We start from the raw sequence: 26825 nt of genomic DNA on the forward strand, positions 1-26825 counted from the left end.
GATCCCTCCATAACATCCTGCCACCTCACGGCAGTAATGTCCTCCTTAACAAGCAGAGCACCTCCTCCTCCTTTTTTACCCCCTGATTTATCACATCTTAAACAAATGTATCCTGGAATATTAAGTTGCTAGTCCTGCCCCTCCTGTAGCCAGGTCTCACTAATTGCCACAATATCGTGACACCAAGTATCTATCCATGCTCTCAGCTCATCTACCTTGTTCACTATGCTTCTTGCATTAAAATATATGCATCTCAGAGAATGACCATCACCTATATTCTCTTTTTTACCTTCTACCCTTATCTCCATCCTACCTTTCTTATCTTTTTTATTCCTATCTAGGTGGCCATACTCCCTGGTCACTGCTCCCACACTCTGTTCCCCACCCCCCTGCCAAACTAGTTTAAACCTTCCCCCACAGCTCTAGAAAATCTGCTTGCCAGCACATTGGTCCCCCTCAAGTTCAAGTGGAGTCCGTCCCTCTTGTACAGGTCCGACCTTCCCCAGAAGAGATGCCAATGATCCATAAATCTTATCCCTTGCCCCCTGCACCATCTCTTTAGCCACGCATTCATCCTCCACATCCTCCTATTTCTACCCTCACTAGCGCGTGGCACGGGCAGCAATCCAGAGATTACTACCTTGGAGATCCTGTTTTTTAACTTCCTACCTAATTCTACATAATACTGTTTCAGGACCTCATCCCCACTTCTAACTAAGTCATAGGTCCCCACATGGACCACGACTTCTGGCTGTTCGCCTTCCCCTTGCAGAATTCTACGTACTCGATCAGAGATATCCCTGACCCTGGCACCAGGGAGGCAACATACCAACCTGGATCCCCGATCTCATCCCACAAACCTTCTATCTGTCCCTCTGACTAATGAATCCCTAACTACAAGAATCCTATCCTTTTCCTTCTTTCCGTTCTGAACCTCACGGGAAGCCCCTGTGCCAGATACCTGACCCCCACGACTCATCCCTGATAAGCTGTTCCCCCCAGCAGTATCCAAAGCCAAATACATGTTGCTGAAGGGCACTTCCACAGGGGTACTCTGCACTGGCGCTCTCCCTCCTTTCCTCACAGTCAACCAATTCCCTGAGTCCTGCCTTCTAGGGGTGACTGTCTCCCTGTAACTCCTCTCTATCACCGCCTCTGCTTCCCTTATGATCCTCAGTTCATCCATTTGCAGCTCAAGCTCCCAACACGGTCACTCATTATATACAATTGGATGCACCTTTTGCAGATGTAGTCGTCAGGAACAGCTGTGCAGTCTCTGATTTCCCACATCCCACAATTGGAGCACTTAACTACCCCAACTGACTCCATTTCCTCCTTTCTTACTATAATACCCTTGACTAATAAGTTCTTTCTTAGCCCCTGCTCACCGAAGTCCCTCGAGCAAAAGTCCCTACTCCTTCACTGGGCCACTCCTCGAGCCAAAGTCCCCACTCCTTCACTGGGCCACTCCTCGAGCCAAAGTCCCCACTCCTTCACTGGGCCACTCCTCGAGCCAAAGTCCCCACTCCTTCACTGGGCATCTCACTCACTGCGCCGTGCCTTGCTGGCCGCTCCCTCCTTTTCTACTCCTTTTATTAGCCCCTTACCAATTAACCCCAATTAACTCCCAGCTCCTCCTCCTCCTCCTCTCACCCGACACCAGGCATTGACTCACTGTCATTTCCGACCCCAAGTCTGACCTGACCGTGGATAACAAGGGAAATTAGAGACAGTATTAGGTCCAAAGAGAGAGCATATCCATTGGCCAAAAAAATTACCACAACCGAAGACTGGAAGCAGTTCAAGATGCATCAAAGGAGGACAAAGGGATTAATCAAGAGAGCAAAAATAAATTACGAAAGTAAGCTTGCGGCAAATATAAAAACCGACTGCAAAATCTTTTATAAATATGTCAAGGGGAAAAGAGTGGTCAAATCCAGAGTAAGTCCTTTGCAGTCTGAATCAGGGGAATATATAATGGGGAATAAGGAAATGGCAGACCAATTAAATTTTTACTTTAGTTCTGTTTTTACAAGAGAGGATACAAATAACCTCCCAAGGATGTTGGGAAACATAGAGACTAATGCAAGGGAGGAACTGAAAGAAATCAGTATCTCTAAGGACATGGTCTTGGGGAAATTGATGGGATTGAAGGCAGATAAATCCCAAGGGCCTGATAATCTACATCCTAGGGTTCTTAAGGAAGTGGACATTCAGATAGCAGATGCTTTAAGAATTATTTTCCAGAACTCAATAGACTCAGGATCAGTACCCATGGATTGGAGGGTAGCTAATGTTACCCAACTATTTAAAAATTGGAATAGAGAAAACGCGGGAAATTATAGGGCTGTGAGCCTGACATCAGTAGTGGACAAAATGATGGAATCCATTATTAAGGATGTAATAGCGGAGCATATGACTAGCAGAGAAGGGATCGGATGGAATCAACATGGATTTACAAAAGGTAAATCGCGCTAAACAAATCTATTGGAAATCTTAGAGATGGTGACAGGTAAAATAAATGGGGGAGAGCTAGTGGATGTGGTCTACCTGGACTTCCAAAAGGCCTTCGATAAGGTCCCGCATAAACCACTGGCTTCCAAAATCAAGGCTCATGGGATTGCGGTCAAAGTATTGCTGTGGATTGAGAACTGTCTGGCAGGTAGAAGACAGAGAGTTGGGATAAATGGCTTGTTTTCTGAATGGCAGGCGGTGACCAGTGGGGTGCCATGGGGATCTGTACTTGTACCCCAGTTGTTCACAATTTACATTAATGATTCAGATGAGGGGATTGGATGTAATATCTCTAAATTTGCAGATGACACTAAGCTAGGAGGGGTTGTGTGCATGGAAGAGGGGGTCAGGAAGCTCCAGTGTGATTTGGATAAATTGAGGGACTGGGCAGATCCATGGCAAATGCACTACAATGTGGATAAATGTGAGGTGATCCACTTTGGTGATACAAACCGGAGGGCAGATTACTATTTGAATGGCAATAGATTAAGAGATGGGGAAGTGCAGAGAGACCTAGGGGTACTTGTACACCAGTCTCTGAAGGCGAGCATGCAAGTACAGCAGGCAGTTAAAAAGGCAAATGCTATGTTGGCCTTCATATAAAGACTGTTTGAGTATAGGAACATGGATACCTTACCGCAGCTGTACAGGGCCTTGGTGAGACCACACCTGGAGTATTGAGTGCTGTTTTCGTCACCTTATCTAAGGAAGGAAGTTCTTGCAGTGGAGGGAGTGCAGAGGCGATTCACCAGGCTGATACCTGGAATGGCAGGAATGACTTATGAGGAAAGATTGGGCAAATTGGGATTGTATTCGCTGGAGTTTAGAAGATTGAGAGGGGATCTCATAGAGACATATAAAATACTGGCAGGACTGGACAGAATGGATGCAGATGGGATGTTTCCAAGGATGGGAAAATCCAGAACCCGGGGCCATGGTTTGAGGATAATAGTCAAAACATTTAGGATCGAGATGAGGACGAATTTCTTTACCCAGAGGGTGGTGAATCTGTGGAATTCATTGCCACCCAGGGCAGTAGAGGCAGGTTCATTAAATATATTTAAGAGGGAATTAGATCTATTTCTTCAGTATAAGTGTATTAAAGGTAGCGGAGAGAAGGCGGGGACGGGGTACTGAACTTTACGAACAGCCATGATTTCATTGAATGGCGGAGCAGGCTCGAAGGGTCGAATGACCTACTCCTGCTCCGATGTTTCTATGTTTCTATCCTGACAGTTCCCTCCCCCTTCCAACTGTATTCACCAAGCACCTCGCTTGTCCTTTCCCACATATATCCACCAATCAGCTCTCTCACCCTCTCCCACCTTCTGCTGCAAGTCTCATCTGGACGGGCAGGACTGGGTGTAGGGTAGGGTGAGGTTGGGTCTGACCCACCCCACCACTCCTGACTCAACATTGCTTACCTTGATCATCTTCACCAGCTGCTCCACCCCACTGTCCCTGGGGAAGATGAGCTGTCCCAATAACAGCTCAGCCAACACACAGCCAGCTGAATAGATATCTGCAAGAGAGGGAAGGCCTGGAGTCAATGTCACAGAGTACCGAGGGACGTGAGAGACGGTGGAGTTGAGTGTGTGTACTGTCCCATTGAACAACCCGGGGTCAGACACAGGGTGAAGCTCTGAGATGTGCAGAGCAACAAAGACAGTACCCCGTTTCCGCATGCTCTCCGTAACGTTCAATACCCCTATACTGAAGAAATAGATCTATTTCCCTCTTAAATATATTTAATGACACACTCTGAGGCACCTCACCCTCCCTCTCCCTAGTACTTCTTACCCTATATAACCATATAACCACTTACAACACAGAACAGGCCAGTTCGGCCCTACTAGTCCATGCCGGAGCAAATCCCCACCCTCCTAGTCCCACTGACCAGCATCCGGTCCATACCCCTCTAGTCCTCTCCTATCCATGTAACGATCCAGTCTTTCCTTAAACGTAACCAATGATCCCGCCTCAACCACGTCTATCCGAAGCTCATTCCACATCCCCACCACCCTCTGCGTAAAGAAATTTCCACTCATGTTCCCCTTATAATTTTCCCCCTTCAATCTTAAACCATGTCCTCGAGTTTGAATCTCCCCCTTTCTTAATTGAAAAAGCCTATCCACATTTACTGTCTGTCCCTTTTAAAATCTTAAACACCTCTATGAAGTCGCCCCTCAATCTTCTACGCTCCAGAGACAAAAGCCCCGCTTTGCACAACCTTTCCCTGTAAATCAAACCTTGAAATCCTGTCAACATTCTCATGAACCTTCTCTGCACTCTCTCTATTTTGTTTATATCTTTCCTATAATTTGGTGACCAAAACTGTACACAGTACTCCAAATTTGGCCTCACTAATGCCTTATACAATTTCATCATAACCTCCCTACTCTTGAATTCGATACTCCAATTTATGAAGGCCAACATTCCAAATGCCTTCTTCACCACACCATCTACCTGAGTATCAGCCTTGAGGGTTCTATTTACCATAACTCCTAAATCCCTTTGTTGCTCTGCACACCTCAATTGTCTACCATTCAATGTATATGACCTATTTAAATTTGCCTTTCCAAAATGCAGCACCTCACATTTATCTGTATTAAATTCCATCAGCCATTTCTCAGCCCACACCTCCAGCCTTCCTAAATCACCTTTTAATCTACGGTGATCTACCTCACTGTCCACAACACCACTGACCTTTGTGTCATCCGCAAACTTCCTTATGCAATTCTCCACCCCTACATCCAGATCGTTAATATATATAACAAATAATAGTGGACACAGGACCGAACCCTGAGGAACTCCACTAGTCACCGGCCTCCAATTGGACAAACAATTTTCTACCACGACTCTCTGACACCTCCCATCCAACCATTGCTGAATCCATTTCACTACCACCTTATTTATACTTTATGTCTCAACCTTTCTTCCTAACCTCCTGTGGGGAACTTTTTCAAAAGCTTTACTAAAGTCCAAATAAACAACATTCACAACTTTCCCTTCATCAAACTTTTCTGTAACCCCCTAGAAGAACTCAAAATTTTTTGTCAAGCATGATCTACCCCTGACCAAACCATGCTGATAACTCCCTCGCAATCCCTGTACCTCCAAAAATTTGTAAATACCATCCCTCAGAACACTTTCCATCAACTTGCCCACCACAGACATCAGACTTACAGGCCTATAATTCCTAGGTTTACATTTAGACCCTTTCTTAAACAGCGGAACAACATGCGCCACCCTCCAATCCTTTGGCACCACCCCCGTGGACAGTGATGTCCTAAATATCTCTGTTAATGGCCCCACTAACCGTCCACTAGCCTCTCTGAGTGTCCTAGGGAATATTTTGTCCGGTCCGGGAGATTTATCCACTTTTATCTTTTTTAACACAGCCATCACTACCTCCTCGGTTATCCTTATATGCTTCAGGACCTCCCCACGATTCTTCTTTACTTCAACTGGTTCAACATTTTTTTCCTTTGTGAATACCGAGGCAAAGAAATCATTCAAAATTTCACCCATTTCCTCTGACTTCTCACTCAGCCTACCCTCGCTACCTACAAGGGGACCAATTTTATCCCTCACTAATCTTTTACTTTTAATGTACTTATCGAAACCCTTTGGATTTATTTTGACTCTGTCAGCCAAAGCCTCTTCGTGCCTTTTTTTGGCCTTTCTAATTTCTTTCTTAAGATTCCTTCTACACTCCTTGTAGTCCTCCTTCAATTTCTCAGCTCCCTGCTCTTTATACCTCTTGTACTCCTCCCTTTTTCTCCTCACCAAATTTCCAATATTCCTCGAAAACCAAGCCTCCCTATGACTTCCAGCCTTTCCTTTGATCCACACTGGGACATAACTACTCTGTACCCTCAAAATTTCTTATTTGAATATCCTCCATTTTTCATTAACATCCTGACCTGAAAATATCCTGTCCCACTCAATACTCCCCAAATCCCTTCTTATTCCTTCGAAATTTGCTCTTTTGCAATCCAGAACCTCAACTTTAGGCCTCTCCTTGCTCTTCCCTAAAATTACCCTAAAACTTACAGAATTATGATCACTAGACCCAATTGGATCTCCAACATTAATGTCCGCCTCCTCACCTAGCTCGTTCCCTAACAGGTTTTCCAGTATTACACTATCCCAAGTCGGTTCTTCTACTAACTGATTTAGAAAACAATCCTGAACACATTTAACGAACTTCAGCCCATCCAGCCCTCGAACTGTATGTGTATCCCAATCAAAGTTAAAATCTCCCATGATCACTAACCTATGATTTTCACACATATTTGTTCCTCTAATTTTCTTGGCCCATTGGGTGGTCTGTAATACACCCCTGTTAGCACCCTCTTGCCTCCTCCACCCCTCAATTCCACCCAAGCAGCCTCACTGGTCGATCCCTCCATACCATCCTGCCACCTTACGGCAGTAATGTCCTCCTTAACAAGCAGAGCACCTCCTTCTCCTTTTTTACCCCCTGAACTATCACATCTAAAACAAATGTATCCTGGAATATTAAGTTGCCAGTCCTGCCCCTCCTGTAGCCAGGTCTCACTAATTGCCACAATATCGTGACCCCAAGTATCTGTCCATGCTCTCAGTTCATCTACCTTGTTCACTATGCTTCTTGCATTAAAATATATGCATCTCAGAGAATGACCCTCACATATATTCTCTTTTTTACCTTCTACCCTTATCTCCATCCAACCTTTCTTATCTTTTTTATTCCTATCTAGGTGGCCATACTCCCTGGACACTGCTCTCACACTCTGTTCCCCACCCCCCTGCCAAACTAGATTAAACCTTCCCCCACTGCTGTAGCAAATCTGCTTGCCAGCACATTGGTCCCCCTCCAGTTCAAGTGGAGTCCGTCCCTCTTGTACAGGTCCGACCTTCCCCAGAAGAGATCCCAATGATCCAGAAATCTTATCCCTTGCCCCCTGCACCATCTCATTAGCCACGCATTCATCCTCCACATCCTCCTATTTCTACCCTCAATAGCGCGTGGCACGGGCAGCAATCCAGAGATTACTACCTTGGAGGTCCTGTTTTTTAACTTCCTACCAAATTCTACATAATCCTGTTTCAGGACCTCATCCCCACTTCTAACTAAGTCATAGGTCCCCACATGGACCACAACTTCTGGCTGTTCTCCTTCCCCTTGCAGAATTCTATGTACTAGATCAGAGATATCCCTGACCCTGGCACCAGGGAGGCAACATACCAACCTGGATCCCCGATCTCATCCCACAAACCTTCTATCTGTCCCTCTGACTAATGAATCCCTAACTACAAGAATCCTATCCTTTTCCTTCTTTCCCTTCTCAACCTCACGGGAAGCCCCTGTGCCAGACACCTGACCCCCACGACTCATCCCTGATAAGCTGTTCCCCCCAGCAGTATCCAAAGCCAAATACATGTTGCTGAAGGGCACTTCCACAGGGGTACTCTGCACTGGCGCTCTCCCTCCTTTCCTCACAGTCAACCAATTCCCTGAGTCCTGCCTTCTAGGGGTGACTGTCTCCCTGTAACTCCTCTCTATCACCGCCTCTGCTTCCCTTATGATCCTCAGTTCATCCATTTGCAGCTCAAGCTCCCAACACGGTCACTCATTATATACAATTGGATGCACCTTTTGCAGATGTAGTCGTCAGGAACAGCTGTGCAGTCTCTGATTTCCCACATCCCACAATTGGAGCACTTAACTACCCCAACTGACTCCATTTCCTCCTTTCTTACTATAATACCCTTGACTAATAAGTTCCTTCTTAGCCCCTGCTCACCGAAGTCCCTCGAGCCAAAGTCCCTACTCCTTCACTGGGCCACTCCTCGAGCCAAAGTCCCCACTCCTTCACTGGGCCACTCCTCGAGCCAAAGTCCCTACTCCTTCACTGGGCCACTCCTCGAGCCAAAGTCCCCACTCCTTCACTGGGCCACTCCTCGAGCCAAAGTCCCCACTCCTTCACTGGGCCACTCCTCGAGCCAAAGTCCCCACTCCTTCACTGGGTCACTCACTCACTTCGACGCTCCACGCTGGCCGCTCCCTCCTTTTCTACTCCTTTTATTAGCCCCTTACCAATTAACCCCAATTAACTCCCAGCTCCTCCTTCTCCTCCTCTCACCTTACACCAGGCACTGACTCACTGTCTCCTCCGACCCCAAGTCTGACCTGACCGTGGATAACAAGGGAAATTAGAGACAGTATTAGGTCCAAAGAGAGAGCATATCCATTGGCCAGAAAAATTACCACAACTGAAGACTGGGAGCAGTTCAAGATGCATCAAAGGAGGACAAAGGGATTAATCAAGAGAGCAAAAATAAATTACGAAAGTAAGCTGGCGGCAAATATAAAACCGACTGCAAAAGCTTTTATAAATATGTTAAGAGGAAAAGATTGGTGAAATCCAGAGTAGGTCCTTTGCAGTCGGAATCAGGAGAATATCTAATGGGGAATAAGGAAATTGCAGACCAATTAATTTCTTACTTTAGTTTGGTTTTTACAAGAGAGGATACAAATAATCTCCCAAGGATGTTGGGAAACATGGAGACTAATGCAAGGGAGGAACTGAAAGAAATCAGTATCTCTAAGGACATGGTCTTGGGGAAATTGATGGGATTTTAAGCAGATAAATCCCAAGGGCCTGATAATCTACATCCTAGGGTACTTAAGGAAGTGGACATTCAGATAGCAGATGCTTTAAGAATTATTTTCCAGAACTCGATAGACTCAGGATCAATACCCATGGAGTGGAGGGTAGCTAATGTTACCCCACTATTTAAAAATTGGTGTAGAGAAAAAGCGGGGAATTATAGGTCGGTGAGCCTGACGTCAGTAGTGGGCAAAATGATTGAATCCATTATTAAGGATGTAATAGCGGAGCATAAGACAACAGAGAAGGGATCGGACGGAGTCAACATGGATTTACAAAAGGTAAATCGTGCTTGACAAATCTATTGGAATTCTTTGAGATGGTGACAGGTAAAATAAATGGGGGATAGCCAGTGGATGTGGTGTACCTGGACTTCCAAAAGGCCTTCGGTAAGGTCCCGCATAAACCACTGGCTTCCAAAATCAAGGCTCATGGGATTGGGGGCAAAGTATTGATGTGGATTTGAGAACTGTCTGGAAGGTAGAAGACAGAGTTGGGATAAATGGCTCGTTTTCTGAGTGGCATGCGGAGACCAGTGGGGTGCCACAGGGATCTGTACTGGGATCCCATCTGTTCACAATTTACATTAATGATCTGGATGAGGGGATTGGATGTAATATCTCCAAATTTGCAGATGACACTAAGCTAGGAGGGGTTGTGTGCAAGGAAGAGGGGGTCAGGAAGCTCCAGTGTGATTTGGATCAATTGAGGGACTGGGCAGATCCATGGCAAATGCACTACAACGTGGATCAATGTGAGGTTATCCACTTTGGTAATACAAACCGGAGGGCAGATTACTATTTGAATGGCAATAGATTAAGAGATGGGGAATTGCAGAGAGACCTAGGGGTACTTATACACCAGTATCTGAATGAGAGCATGCAGGTAGAGCAGGCGGTTAAAAAGACAAATGGTATTTTGTCCTCCATATCAAGAAGGTTTTAGTATAGGAACAAGGATACCTTACTGCAGCTGTACAGGGCCTTGTGAGACCCCACCTGGAGTTTTATGTGCAGTTTTGGTCACCTTACCAAAGGAAGGAAGTTCTTGCAATGGAGGGAGTGCAGAGGCGATTCACCAGGCTGATACCTGGAATGGCAGGAATGACTTATGAGGAAAGATTGTGCGAATGGGGGTTGTACTCGCTGGAGTTTAGAAGATTGAGAGGGGATCTCATAGAGACATATAAAATTCTGGCAGGACTGGACAGAATGGATGCAGATGGGATGTTTCCAAGGATGGGAAAATCCAGAACCCGGGGCCATGGTTTGAGGATAATAGGCAAACCATTTAGGACCGAGATGAGGAGGAATTTCTTGACCCAGAGGGTGGTGAATCTGTGGAATTCATTGCCACAGAGGGCAGTGGAGGCAGGTTCATTGAATATATTTAAGAGGGAATTAGATCTATTTCTTCAATATAAGGGTATTAAAGGTTACGGAGAGAAGGCGGGGATGGGGTGCTGAACTTTAAGATCAGCCATGATCTCGTTGAATTGTGGAGCAGGCTCGACGGGTCGAATGACCTACTCCTGCTCTGATGTTTCGATGTTTCTATCCTAACATTTCCCTCCCCCTTCCACCTGTATTCACCAAGCACTTTGCTTGTCCCTTCCCACATATATCCACCAATCAGCTCTCTCACCATCTCCCACCTTCTGCTGCTGGTCTCATCTGGACGGGCAGGTCTGGGCGTAGGGTAGGGTGAGGTTGGGTCTGACACACTCCCACCAGTCTTGACTCCACATTGCTTACCTTGATCATCTCCACCAGCTGCTCCACCCCACTGTCCCTGGGGAAGATAAGCTGTCCCAATAAGAGCTCAGCCAACACATAGCCAGCTGAAAAGATATCTGCAAGAGAGGGAAGGCCTGGCATCAATGTCACAGGGTGTCGTGGGACGTGAGAGACAGTGAAGTTGAGTGTGGGGACTGTCCAATTGAACAACCCGGGTGAATGAAGCTCTCTCCGCACCGTCATATCACACACGTTGAGGTACCTCACCCTCCCTTGCCATGGTACCTCTCCCTCCCTCTCCCTAGTCATTCTTACCCTATATAACCATATAACCATATAACCCCTTACAGCACAGAACAGGCCAGTTCAGCCCTACTAGTCCATGCCATAACAAATCCCTACCCTCCTAGTCCCACTGACCAGCGCCCATCCATACCCCTCCAGTCCTCTCCTATCCATGTAACTATCTAGTCTTTCCTTAAATTAAACCAATGATCCCGCCTCGACCACGTCTATCGGAAGCTCATTCCACATCCCCACAAACCTCTGCGTAAAGAAATTTCCCCTCATGTTCCCCTTATAATTTTCCCGCTTCAATCTTAAACCATGTCCTCTAGTTTGAATCTCCCCTACTCTTAATTGAAAAAGCCTATCAACGTTTACTCTGTCTGTCCCTTTTAAAATCTTAAACATCTCTATCAAGTCCCCTCTCAATCTTCTACACTCCGGAGAAAAAAGCCCCAGTCTGCACAACCTTTCCCTCTAATTCAAACCTTGAAATCCTGTCAACATTCTCGTGAACCTTCCCTGCACTCTCTCTATTTTGTTTATATCTTTCCTATAATTTGGTGACCAAAACTGTACACAGTACTCCAAATTTGGCCTCACCAATGCCTTGTACAATGTCATCATAAACTCCCTACTCTTGAATTCAATACTCCGATTTATGAAGGCCAACATTCCAAATGCCTTCGTCACCACACCATCTATCTGAGTATCAGCCCTGAGGGTACTATTTACCATCACTCCTAAATCCCTTTGTAGCTCTGCACATCTCAATAGCTACCATTTAATGCATATGACCTATTTAGATTTGCTTCCACTCTCTGGCACCTCTATCTCTGGCACCTCTCTCATCCTCCCCCTCTCTGGCACCTCTCCCCTCTTTCTCTGGCATATCCCTCATCCCTCTCTATGTCACATCTCTCCCTCGGATAACTCTGCCTCAATCTAACTCTTCCCACCTTGGATGAAGCTTTCTCTATTTTACATGAGAACACTCAACACGCTCCCCTCCCTCTCTATTTGGGACATCACCATCTCAGTCATCATGGGATACTCTCTCCACCTCAATCTCTATGCCCAACACCCCCCAACCCGTGACATCAACTTCTTACCTACGGGATAACCCTCTCTCTCTGTGCTGGACAGTTCTGCCTTTTTGCCTCAAGTGACAGGGCTGCCTTCCTAAAGTCTGGTTATAACTCACCGGTATTTGAGATGTAGTCAGGAGCTCTAAAGATGAGCTCTGGTGCTCGATAATACTGGGGCCAATCAAATCTATGTGGTGGAAAGCAGGGGTGGATCAACCGAAAATAGCACCTATGGCAGTGGTGGCCATCCTCTTGCAAGAGCAGGGCTTGATGGTGGCCATATTTTCTGTAGAGAACGAGAGGAAAGACTGAGCGTTTGTGTTCTTTGTACCTTTGATAGTGCCCCCACCCCCACCCATCCAGTGCCGGCCAAGTCATCCCACCCCCGCCAACAACACACCGTCAAACTGTCGGGATTCCATGCCTGGGGGTCGATGAGGGATCAAACGTTCCATGAAGGGGTTGATGGTCTAAAAAATTTGGGGATGTCCTTGAGACACACCAAGAGTCATAGCCTCCAGTCAGAGAGCCAGTCATCCACAACCACCCTCTGGTTTCTCGCACAAAGCTAATGCTGAAACCAACTTACGCATCACCATAAATACCAAGCAACTGAACCTTCCTCCCATGTGGGAACCTCTTAAATGCTTTACTCAAGTCCATATAGACAAGTCTTCTCTTCATCAATATTCCTAGTATGTGCACAAAGCCGTGATGGCTGGTCCTTATTTGTCCCTAACTGTCAAAATACTTCTATATCCAATCTCTTAGAGCACCTTCTAATGACTTGTTCACTCCTGATATTAGGCTCACTGGCCTATCATTTCCTAGGTTATTTTTGGAGCTTCTTTTTAAACAACGGGACAAGATGAGCTCCCCTCCAATCCTCCGGCACCTCACCTGTGGCTCAGGATGTTATTATATCTATCTGCCAGGGCGTTTGCAATTTCTGCACCAGCCTCCCTCAAATTCCAAGGGAACTGGGGATTTATCCCCCTTGATTCACTTTAAGACTACAAGCACTTCCTCCTCTTTATCTAGGTTCCCTGACCTCACTGCTTATATGCCTCGCTCCCCTAGACTCTGTGCCAGTTTCCTGAGCAAAAAGAGCTTTAAGAAAAAGCTAGAAGATCTCCCCCATCTCTTGTAGCTTCATACATAAGTGATCACTCTGATCTACAAGAGGACCAATTTTGTCCCTCCAGATTTCCCTATTAATTTGGTCCTGCATTTTTTAATCCTCCTCTCAAGATCCTCATTTGCGCCTTGTTGCCTGTATCAGCTGTACACCACTCTCTTCTTTGGAAAATCAAGGTTCCCTCTGCCTCCTAACTTTGCCTTTAATCTTCACATGCAGACCTTGTGTTTCCACTTTGAAAGCCTCTCACTGACTGAACACATTTGCCTGAGAACAACCTGTTCCAATCCATGCTTTCTAGACCCTTTCTCATTTCCTCAAACTTGCCCTTTCTCCAATTTAGAATCTCAACCCGAAAACCAGACCAATCCATCTCCATAATAAACTTTAAACAAATCACTAGACCCAAAATATTCCCCCCCATATACATATGTCCCTCTTGTCTTGTTTGGCAATAGGTGATCCATTACTGCATTCTCTCTGGTTGGTACCTCTATATATCGATTGAAAAACTTTCCTGGACACATTTGACAGTCTCCAAGCCATCAGTCCCAGTCAATATGTGGAAAGTTCAAATCTACTATTCCACCCTTATGTTTGGAACATAGGAACATAGGAAATAGGAACAGGAGTAGGCCAAAAATGGCCCATCGATCCTGCTCCACCATTCAATACGATCATGGCTGATCTAATTTATGACCCAACTCCACCTACCTGCCTTCTCCCCATATCCCCTAATTCCTCTATCATGTAAAAATTGATCTAACTGAATTTTAAATATCTTTAATGAGGCAGCCTCAACCACTTCCCTGGTTAGAGAATTCCAAACATGCACTGCACTCTGGGAAAAACTATTTTTCCTCATCTCTGTGCTAAATCTACTCCCCAGAATCTTGAGGCTGTGTCCTCTCGTTTTAGTTTCCCTGGCCAGCTCAAAAAACCTTCCTACATCTATCCTATCCATACCATTCATAATCCTATATGTTTCTATAAGATCTCCTCTCATTCTTCTGAACTCGAGCGAAAACAATCCTCGACGATTTAATCTTTCCTGCAACTCTCTGCTATTTTCTCCAGATTTGCTCCTCTAATTCCCATTTACTGATGGGCAGTCTATAATACAAGCCCATGAGTGTGGTTATCCCTTTCCCGTTTAACAATTCCACCCAGAGACCCTCAATAGACAAGCCCGAGGGTCTGTCCTGTCTTAGCACTGCAATAATATTTCATATGATGTAACGCCACTCCTCTCCCTTTCATTCCTCTCCCTCTATCACATCGGAAACCACTGAAACGTCATGCTGCCAGTACTGGGCTTCCTCCCACCAAGCCTTACTAATGGCTACAGTTTCAAAGTTCCATGTGCCAATCCATGCTCCAAACATCTGCCTTTCTGACAATACCCCTTTCAGTGAAATAGATACACCTGAGAACATTTCCATCAGATACAACCATTTGATTTCTGAATTGACACAGTCTGGACATCATCTTTTCCCTCCTCCACTCCCCTATCTGCTCTGTCAGTCTGGTTCCAATCTCCTTGCAAATCTAGATTAAACATCACCCATCCCCCACTCCACCAGAGGAACACTAGCAAACCTTCCTGCAAGAATAATCATCTCCCTTAACTTCAGATTAACCGTCCATCAGAACAGGTTCCAACCTCCCTGGAAGACCGCGTCAAATTTGAAACTAGGGTTAGTGGCACCATTAATAGCCCCGGGCGGGCTAACTAGGTTAGTCTGGTCACACTGTGTCTTGGTGCAGGTTCGCTCGACAAGAGGTGGCCCGTTTAGTGTTGCGGTAAGTGCAATGGTGTTACAGAGCCAGCGACCAGGGTATGAATCCAGCACTGTCTCCCTGGCTTTATGTGGGTTTCCATCAGCTGCATAGTTACCTCCCACCCTTCAAAAACACATCAGGGGTGTAGGTCAATTGGGTGTAATTTGGTCGCAGGGGTTTATTTGATGAATATCAAATAACATTGACATGTGTCAATGCTGCATGAGTAAATTTAAATTTCAGGCTGTCCCATTTCTGAAAAAGTGTTCATCCCCCTCACCTTGAATCTTTTGCCCTGCAAGACCTTCGTGATGGTTATCAGCTCTCCACCATCCACCAGCCAGGCCTGGAACACCACACCGAAAGACCCACTGCCGATAATTTAAACATCTGCGTAGGGCACCTCCTTGATCCAGTGTGGCCACCACTCTTGTGGCCTTATTGCTATCTCCTGTGGGGCAGAAGCAGTAGCATTTACACACCCAGAGAGCACAGAACTGGCCATTTGTCCAACATGGTGTCTATCCTTCCCTCGAACTTTCTTCCAAACATCACCTCAATGTCAGAATTGATCCTCTGGTGGTTCGTTCCAGACTCTATTTTTTTTTAAATTTTATTGAAGAATTTTACAAAACCAAAATATATCTAATCTAAAACTAACCCCTACAACCCCCTCCTCCCCCGTCCCCCCTACACCCTCCCCACATCAGAGCCTTTTTTAAAACACAGCAAGACCGATTATGACAGGTTGCTGGATGGTGTGCTATGTTTTTACACCTTTCATCAGAAATAAAACTTTTATTTAACATCTAAACACATACGTTCCAAATACACTGTTGAATAAGTCTCCAAAAATTGTGAAGGAAACCAAATTGGCAAAAAGAATAATTGAGTTGATGGGGGGTTTAAATTTGGTTGAAATATGGCGACGGATGAATCCGACTGAGAAGGATTATTCTTTTTATGTAGCTCGTCATGAGTCATCCTCAAGAATAGATTTTTTTGGGAATCAGCTCATTTGCAGGGTAGGATTGAACAAGCTGAGTACAAGCGTAGGATTTTATCAGTCCATTCGTTGTTGTTAATTAAATGTAATGTTGCCGAGATGGCGGGAATTAACTATCGTTGGAGATTTAATGAGATGTTGCTACAAAGCCCTGAATTTATTTTGTATGTCAAAGATCAGATTAAGATTTTTCAGTTCACAGTAAATTTACGTTATGGGGTTCTTTAAAAGGATTCATACAGGGTCAAGTTATTCGTTTCACAGCAAAAGTGAAGAAGCATCTTAAAGCAGAACTTCAAGATTTAGAAAAAGAAATTGCAGTATTGGAGAAGATATTTCAGAAAGATGCAACAGAAGAGAACAAGATACAGTTATCGACATCGAAGCTTCAATTATCATACACAGCAACCTTATCATTATGAAGAACGACTTATCCTTTCCAAATGAATACATGATTGAATTTTGTTCTGCCATCTTTGTATACTCAGTTCAACATCATTTTTCCAAGTGACCGCGAGACATTTTCGACCTACTGCCAACCGTGGAAGTATAAATGCAATGTGAGGTTTCTCCAATCGTAAACCTGTCATTATCGTCTTCATATATCCCAATAAACATACCCATGGGTCGACATATAGATCTATTTTGAACAAACCTCACAAAAAGTTAATTATTTGTTCCCAAAAGAGCCTAACTTTTGTACATTCCCATACTGAATCTAAGGAAGCACCTGTCTTTTCACCAAACCGAAAACACCAATCTGACAAACTAAATCCATCTATTTCCAATTTTTCAGGAGTTTAATATAACTGATGCAAAAAGTTATCGTAAACCAAACTATATTGAACATTTATTAACTTCATAACACTATCAAGACACATATCAGATCACTCCTCCACAGATATAGGCATATAGAAGCATATATGTTTTAAATATATCCACATTCGTCATCTTTTCTTGTAGTAACATACATTTCTGAAACAAATCCCTTTTTGCCCTTATCAACAATAAATTTCTCAAAGTTCATTTGACCAAAATATTCTAACAAATAAATCTTGCACTTGATAATATGCATATAAAGTGTTTGTGATACACCAAACTTCTCTCTAAGTAGAACCATCTCCCTGATGGGGACAGGGTTCACACCCATTCCTTTTGTCCACAACCCTCCTTCTCCAAGAGGGTCAGGTCACCCCTCATTCTCCAGCATGCTCCAAGGGAGAAAGAGCATCTGAATTCCTCCCCAACTCCAAAAGCTCAGCAGGACTGAGACCTTCCACAACACAAACGAGACTTCGTCCCCCAAGACATCTCATGGAGTGGAAGGAGCCCCTTGCTTCATTGCTAAACGCTGTTGAGTCGCCACACCAGCAACGCTTTCCAGCACCTTGATCTGGGATTGTTGGTGGTGGGATGGGTTGGGGGGGAGGTGGGAAAAGATGGAACAGGTTCTATAATCCGGTGTTGTGGGGTGTGGAAAGGCGCTTCTGTCTCACAGTGGGAGAGATCGCATTCTGGGGTGAGGGGGAGAGCTCTTTACCATTCCTGTTGGAAGGGCTACCTTCCCTCCCACTCCCGAAAACTGCTCTCCCCAGGATACCTCACAGCGCCCCACGCCAATTCCTTGATCCTTTTTTCATCTCTCACCCAATACCACACTCCCGGTTCCTCAGTGCCTTCCATCCCCTCCCACCCCAGCCCTCCAGCTCAACCCTACTTCTGATCCAATCTCCCTCTGCCTCTGGTGCACCCCCATATTTTCGTTCTGCCCTCCACATAACCTCCACTGCTACAGACCCCATCCCTGTATCCCTGCCCAAGCCACTGCTCTCTCGCACCTGCCTAGAAAGCACCTTGCATTCAGGATGGAGAGAGGGTGTTAAATGTGGCCTCCATTCTCTCTGGCCACACCGGGTCATGGATGGTGCTGGAGGAGGCTCTGTCCCAGTAGTGGAGCCGGTGACAGGATCTTTATCTCACCCATGGGCCCTGGGTGCTTCCAAACACAATGCCGTTGATCAGAGAGGGTCCCTGGAATGTTCCCTCATGTGGGCCTCATTGCCCTTCCAGGAGAGACATCCTACTTGTGCTGCTCTGCCCTGGTGCAGCTCAGCTATGGCAACACAGCAGGAGTTGCCCCACTCTGTGAAATCATCTCCCCATCTGTGTCACCTCCCCTCTTTGTGACACCACTAGTGTAATGGCCAGGGATATCCAGCTATTTCAATCCTCCTCAATTTTCCCAAGCAAGGGGTGGGGGTGGAGGGGTAGTTCAACTTGTATAAGTTACTTGAGTTGTTATCTCTTCTACCTCCTTGATATTTGATTCCATTTTGCGGACACTTTAGTTGACTATTTTATTGACATTGCCTGAAATCTCCCTTCATAAGTGACATGATTTTGTATTAATCCCAATTGATCTTATACCCAAAGATCTCCCCATTGTCCTCCAGAGTGGAGCGCAACTTGGGCAACCAGTGTGTCAGGTCTGTCAGATCTGTCAGAACATCTCAGCAAATAAATTGAATTTATGCTCTTCCTGCCCTGTTCTGAAAATTTTAATGACTGAATCCTGGCAAATGGCCACGGCTGATGACCCCATGGCTCACAAAAACTGCGCTGGAGATAGCGGGAAACCCTGCCTGCATGATCTTTTCAGTGGGAAGGCTCAGGTAATTTGTCCATTGGTCACAAATTTAGCCTTGGGCGCACGGTGAAACACCCTTATCCAATGTAGAAAAGTTGGCCGCAGCCCCTATTTTCCCAGCACTTAAATAATTCTCCCACTCTAACTTGTGTGAGAAACACAGCTCACTGATTAAATAATTTTGAAGTCAATAGGTGAAGCGATATAACCTTTGTATTCAACGTTCTTGCAAGAGCGGGTCTCCATCAGAAAGGCACACACACTGCTATTCAACAACATTCTTTTCTACATTTGTTTGTGTTAATAACCACTCCTCCGTTAGTTTAATTGGTTAGTTCACTGAGTAATTGATAAGTTCGTTTAACCTATCAAAAGATGTTCCTCTTCTTGTATTAAAGCCCGCCTAGTTTCCATCTCCCACTCCCCTTATTTCACTACCCCCTACCTTTATTTCTTCTCATCCTTATCTGGTATGATGCCCAGTTCTTTCGCAATTTTTTTGGTATCATGTTGGCTTTCTACGCATCGGCTTTCTCTGGGCAGCCATTATTAACTCTGCAGAAACAGGCCTTTGGCTACTTTCCACAATCCCGCCCCTCCTTTTTTATTTATTCTACTGTTTCTTCATCACTGGAGATAGAACCATAAAATGCCTCCAATTTGGATAACGTCATCCCACGAGTCTCTTCCATTTTCTAAAGCTTTCACTGTCAAGTAGATACAGATTATCCCGTGTTGACCCATCTTCTACGTCCCTTAAGGGCATTTGTTTCATAATTGCAGTTTCAATAAGCCGCTGTATAAGCCTGCGCACACAGGGCATATAGAATACATCATCCCACACCAGTTAGTACTCCTACCACCACTATTAAGGAGGGCAGTATGGAGATATTTACTCCCTCCCATTTTCCAAAGTACAACTCCAGCCACCCAGTTAGTGAGGTGTCCACTCCTGAATTTTTGGCCAACCCCTCAGCCAGGGTGGAGAGGCCCTGGTACATTTTTGTAGTAGTTCCATCTGGGCTGGATCGTGTGGGATAAAAGTACACCAATTTCCACTTAGCATTACACAGTCTCCTCCTTTCTCTGCTCAGACCATATCTAGCGCTATTCTGTTTCTCCATGCCACGCGACTGGTGGAATCCAATTGATCAGATATCCCCTTTACAGCATCCAGGATATAATTTATAAACCATTGTTGATTGTAGTAAATATAGTTTATCCAGTCCACGTTTTTTTATGAATAGTTTCCCACCAAAAGATAGTTTACTCAAACTCTGCTGCTATCTGATTGCGTGCGTTAAATTTATTAGGTACTCCCCTTGGCACCCCAATTGAATCAATACAAATTTGGTTACATAAAGACGTTCCCAGGAACTCCCTCTTACTTCTCTTTATCCCTATTACCTTCTCCCATTCTAATTCCAAGGTGAAGGGTATGGCCAATTGAATGATTGCACAGGTACCCTTCCAGTTGGGAGGAAGAATCAGTCTAAGGATCCTGCCTCGGCACAATCACCATAGATCCATTCAGGGTACATTCAAGGCTGAGTAGTGGCCTCCCCTCTCCTCTGTCACATCTCGTACCTTTGTACATATTGTAGATTTCCTACATTCCTCGTGAACTGTCTTCCTTGTCTCGAAATTAAGGCTGTGTGATTGCCTGACACAGCCGAGAATGCCAGCGGAATCAGGACATCCTTCTTCAGAGGAGGAGGGAAATCAGGGACAGAGATTTACAGGACTGGTTACCCCAGGCCATTTTATCCTGATACAAGGCCATCGTTCACCTCATTCCTTGTCTGCCTTTATCCCAACCCAGCTGAAATGGAATCACCTGTCCTATAAGTGCATGCATCGCAATTGCTCTTTTTTAAACTCTTCACTGTATATTTTACCTATTCTACCCAGACATTTGTATCGCCATAACTTGTCTCAATCGTCTGTCTAAGGTCCTCTACCTCCACTATCTTTACTACTTTCAGATCATTGGATGGAGTATAGGGTTTCTCGCTGGGCATTATTGTGAAGGTACGATCAGTTGGATTAGTCTTGGAAACTTCTACGATTATTCTAAATCAACACGTCAACGGGTCCTTTCCCCTGATGTTTATCCCCATTCCAAATTGTTTTCTCATCTACCCCTTTCGAGTGTGTTTTTCCATTGATTTCCTCAATCCCTGAGGTTCGTTTAATGGTCATATAGATAGGATTACACTCTTTGTTCCTGCAGGTAATGGCAAAGGTCCTCTCCAGATTGATATCTGAGTTTTTAATACCAGATCTTGTACTAGGCGTTCAGCACCGGGTCTGTGTGGTCCAGCATGCATCACACCAATAGGGACAGTGTCTATTAAGACACACATGTTTCTCCTAAACACTATATCATCTCTGACTCTCAACCCCACCACATTTTATTAAGCTACAAGCATGAAATTGAATCACCTGCAGTTTAGAACTCTCGGGGATGGTCATGGTGAACTTTACTGGCCCTGAAGGCTTGAGGGTGGATTCTAATCCTCTCCCTAATGGGGTATGAATCTCATTGGACCCACCCTGGTTTCCAATGACCAACGCTGTCCACCATATCCACCACCATCTCATGTTCCTTACTACCGAAGGAGGAGGGTTGTACATCGCTATTTAAATTATCTTTCACAAACTAGTCCAAGTCCTGCTCTAATGACCATTGTAAGGTAAAACATCATGAGATGGGAATGTATAGGGAGTTACCCTGTACAGGGCAGTAACAAGAAGGGGAGGTGTCCTTGTACTCCTGTTGGGTAAAACATCATGAGATGGGAATGTACAGGGCTGTAACAAGATGTAAATGCATCCTTGTACTTACAAGATAAGAGAGACATTGATGGATTGAGAGGCAGGAAGCTAGCAGGGAAAGGATAGCAACAGTTTTAGTCATTGGACAAGTAATGATATGATGATGTTCTAAGCACATATCCAAGGGTATAAAAAATCACCATTTTGCTGATAACGGCAGAATGCATTCTCCGACTAACTTTGTTTGTCGCAAGTGTTACAATCCGGTAATAAAGAACAAAGAACCCTGATTTCGACTCAGCCTGGTGTTTGTCTCACTCATTCATGAACAAAGCAGACCTAACACCATCAATGTCTTTTCAGTTGCTTCTTGACCAGGTGTTTGGTGGGATGTATCTGCCAAGTTGGCGGCTCAGCAGTGGTGTCCACCAGTCCTTTCACTCTGGTGTGAAGTGTCCACCATTTGTCGGCAGAACTTATCGCCAGCTCTATGGTCAGGAGGGTTAGAAATGGTCCTACCCAACTTAGCTGAAACTTGGAGTCCCTCCATACCTTCACCAGAACCCAATCACCTGCTTGTATTTGGTGGACAGCAAATTCAAGTGGAGATATCTGGGCCAAAAGACCCTTCTTCCAAAGAACTGATAAAGAAGAAGAAAGAGCCGAGACATCATTCTTTAGAAATTGGTCAGTGAATTCTACATTTGGCAATTTCCCTTCTCTTCCCAAAAATGGCAGTCCGAAAAGCATCTCATAGGGGTCAATCCGACATCCCTTTCAGGTGACCTTTGGATTCGCAGTAAGACTATAGGCATTTTGTCCAGGGTAACTTTGTTTCTAGCACCAATTTGGACAATTGTTTATTCAATGTCTAATTCTTTCATTCTCGCTGCCTTGAGGAAGGGGGATACCATGGGATATGAAAATCCCATTTTATTTCTATCTTTTGCTTTATTTCTTGAAGTATCTTAGAGGTGAAGTGACTTCCTTGGTCAAAGTCTATGTTTTCCACCAACCCATAGCGTGGCATTATGTTCTCTAACATAATTTATGATACTCCCTATGAAATGGCCAGGACCATTGGGAATGCCTCTACCCATCCTGTCAGTTGATCAACTGGTACTAAAAGGTACTTTTGCCTGCCTATCTGAGGTCGTTTGGTAAAGTCTACCTGTATACTCTGGAAGGGCCTTATGCCAGTTCCCCTTCTTCCCCTTTGGGATACCCTTAGTATCTTTGTGCTAACTTTTTGACAAATTAGTCACCCTGCACATATCTGTTTGGCCATGGTGTATACGCCCTTGCATCCCAATTTCCTCAATACTATATCGCACGTCGCTTGTCCTCCCCAGTGACTCCCTTGGTGCAGGGTTGTTTCTCATGATGGGTTTATTTACTAACTCTCTTCCATTTGGGACAATCCACTTTCCTTCTTCAGTGTTCACTGCCCCCATTCCACAGAATTCCTCCTCTTCCTCTTTTGTAAATATTGTTTTAGCTTGTTCATAATCCACAGTGGGAACCAACACGTATAACCATATAACAATTTCAGCACGGAAACAGGCCAATTTGTCCCTTCTAGTCGCACTGATCCATGTACCCTCCTCTAATCCCACTTACCAGCACTCTGCCCATATCCCTCCATCTCCCTCCCATCCATATACTTATCCAACTCTTTCATAAATGAGAAAATTGACCCTGATTCCACCACCTTTCCCGGAAGCCCATTCCACACAGTAACCACTGGCTGAGTAAAGAAGTTCCCCCTCACGTTACTCCTAAACCTTTGCCCGTCAACTCTCAACCCATGACCTCTTGTATCCTTCTCTCTGCCTCTCAATGAGAAAAGCCTTTCCACATCAACTCGATCTATTCCTCTCATTACTTTAAACAACTCTATCAAATCCTCTCTCAGCCTTCAACTTATCAAGGTTGTCCATTGTCACCAGCCTTGTTTGCATTGGTCAGTGAACCATTAGCTCAGGCAACTCGACAGAATGACAAGGTTAAATGGATAGGAATTGCAGATGATGAATATGAGATTAATTTATTCACTGATGTATTGATTTATTTGACACATCCTTTGAAATATTTACAAGAATGTTTAGTTCCATTTGGGGAGATATCTGGGTAGAAGGTGAATAGAGATAAAAGTGAAATATTGCCGATTTTGGAAGGGGAATATAAAGAGTGTAAAAATATTATAAAATTATGATAGTCTGATAAAATTAAATATTTAGGGGTAACTCTGAATGCAAATTATCAATCTTTATATATGTTAAATTATTAAGCCCTTGGTGCCTGCCACATTCACCACCGCCAGTGGGCTGATATCGCTACAAACCGTGCATCTTGGCGCCTCAGAGTTCGACGGACAGCAACCTCCTTTGAAGAAGACCGCAGAGCCCACCTCACTGACAAAAGACAAAGGAGGAAAAACCCAACACCCAACCCCACCCAACCAATTTTCCCTTGCAACTGCTGCAACCGTGTCTGCTTGTCCCGCATAGATTTGTCAGCCACAAACGAGCCTGCAGCTGACGTGGACATTACCCCTCCATAAATCTTCATCTGCGAAGCCAAGCCAAAGAGAAGAGATTGAAAAAGATTTAAATGGATTTGATTAAATGGAAGGATCTTCCATCAACATTAATGTGTCGAGTAAATTGTATTAAAATGAATACTTTTCTTCGTATTCTATTCTTATTTCAGTCAATTCCATGTTCACTTTCAAAGGGTTTATTTTCAGGATTTGAATAAGGCTGTGAGGAAAGTTTTATGAAAGGGAAAATTAGCTCGAGTGGCCTGACAGAAATTGACCTGGAAATATGCACTTGGTAGACGCCAGTTGCCTCATTTTCAAAAGTATTATGAAGCTGTACAGTTGAAGTTTGTTAGTGGAATGATGAATATTAATCAGCCTCCTTGTCGGGCCAAGGTGGAGTTAGCCTGCATTTCTGAATTTGATCTACACCAGTTTATATATAAGTGGAATTTGAATTTATTGCAGGGATAGGATATGCCAGTATTAAAACATTTGTTGAAGATATGGGTTAAAAGAAATGATGTTATAGGAACAAAGGGTAAATTATCAATTCAAACTCCGTTACATCAGCTTATTCCTTTTTCAAGGTTTCATAGGTATTTAAAGAGGTTTTATTTCAAATATGTACCAATTGTTACAGGAAACTACGGAAAACCTGAATTTGGAGAAATCTAGAAATAAATGGGAAAGCGATTTAACTTATGCTATACCTCAAGAGGATTGGGAGATTATAAGTCATGAAGCGATAACTCAACTGACTAAGGTAAGATATGGTTTGGTTAATTATAATTTTTTGCATCAGTTATACTGGACTCCTGAGAAATTGAAAAAATACGGATTTAGTCATTCAGATTTTTTAGAAGTGGGTCAAGTACTGGAACTTTTTTGCATGCAGTTTGGTCTTGAGATAGAGTACAAGCATTTTGGGAAAAAGTTAGGTTGGTTTTGGAGAAATTATTGAAAATTAAATTACCATTCGATCGAGAGATTTTCTGTTGGGTGATATGGTTTGTTTGACTGGCTTAGGGTTGGATAAGTTTCAAATAGCATTTGAACATTTGGCGTTATCTGTGGCACAAAAATGTGTAGCAATTACTTGGAAAGCCAATGCAGAGATTAATATGGTGGGTTGGCAGAATGAATTAAGATCTTGTATTTATATGGAGAAAATAGCAATTTACAAAATAATTTCTCTATTTTTGTTAAAACGTGATCATTCTATTTCGAATATATTTCTGTGCAAGAAATCATAAGGGTTTAGAAATATCTTAAAGTAGTATACAGGTTTTATGTTTTTTGGCTCACATTGAGGGGGCTGGCTGAGGGGGGGGGAAGAGGGGTTAACTATATGTATAAAAACCTTTTTTCCTGTTGCTATTGATTTTATCTTGTTCTTAAAAGTTTTTTTTCAAAGGTGAGCTGGGTCCTCCACTCAATCATCATGTTTGGAAAAATGTGGGCACAAAAGTGCAGAGATACTTAGTTCACCGACCTGCCCATTTACCCACGAGGCATGAACATCACCGCGAGAAGCGTGTAAGGGTTACCATACTCATCGCATGCAAAGAAGGATCCATCTTGCTCCTCCGTCTTTTTGTATGGGGGGGGCAAGCACACGTGCATCATGCGTGTGGCCAGGGCAATGCACAAACACATCCAAGAAGTTGCAACTTAACAAATAAAGTAGCCTGTACCTGTGGACATGGGCATGCAAGATGACAAAAAAAACAAAAGGTCAGGACTCTAACTCACCAGAACTTGTGGTCAACAACCACTTGGAGAACTACAGAGTGTCACCCTTTGGATTGTAGTAGGCCGTTGGGTCCATGCTGGGTGTAATAATGGGAATATGTGACCCAGCAATGGCGCCAGCACATATTGGGTAGCACCTTTCTGAAAGGCCATCAATTGTCTCCTGGAGGCGTGTTCCACTTGGCAGGGAGATTAAATGCTTACCGAGGACACCCTTCTAGGATCTTGTGTGTGATCAGAGGGAGAGAGAGTGAGGAAATTTAAATTCCTGGGAGTCACTATCTCGGAGATCCTTTCCTGGACCCAACATACTAAGGTCATCGTGAAGAAAGCATGTCAGCGCCTCAACTTCCTCATAAGTTTCCAGAGGTTTGGTATGACTTCAGAGACCTTGGCAAACTTGTACAGAAGTATAGCGAAAAGTGAGCCGACTGGTTGAATCACACCCTAGTATGGGGACACAAATATCTATGAGCGTAAATCCCTGCAAAGGGTAATGGACACAGCCTAGTACATCACAGGCACAACTCTCCCCACCCCTGAGAAATGTGCATCTTTTCTTGAGTACAGAGTTTTGTTTTACTGATAAGAAAGAACCTTAGGGTTTTATGTGAGGTCACTCAGGTAGTTTGACAGCAAGTCTGAACTTGGAACTTTGGACTGCAGAATCAGATTGTGGTTCGTGAGTCATGTTTCAGTTGGAGAAGATGTAGGTGAGACCACATTTGGTTCAGTTGTGGTCACGGTGCTACAGGAAAAATATTGTCAAGCTGGAGACGTGCAGAGAAGATTCCTAAGGATGTCCCTGAGCTACAGGGAGAGGTTAAACAGGTTGGGGCTTTATTCCTTGGAGTTCAGAAGGATGAGGGTTGATCTCACAGAGGAGGAGAAGATC

Source organism: Narcine bancroftii, chromosome 5 (genome assembly GCF_036971445.1).
Source record: "Narcine bancroftii isolate sNarBan1 chromosome 5, sNarBan1.hap1, whole genome shotgun sequence".
In the NCBI taxonomy this organism is placed as follows: domain Eukaryota; kingdom Metazoa; phylum Chordata; class Chondrichthyes; order Torpediniformes; family Narcinidae; genus Narcine; species Narcine bancroftii.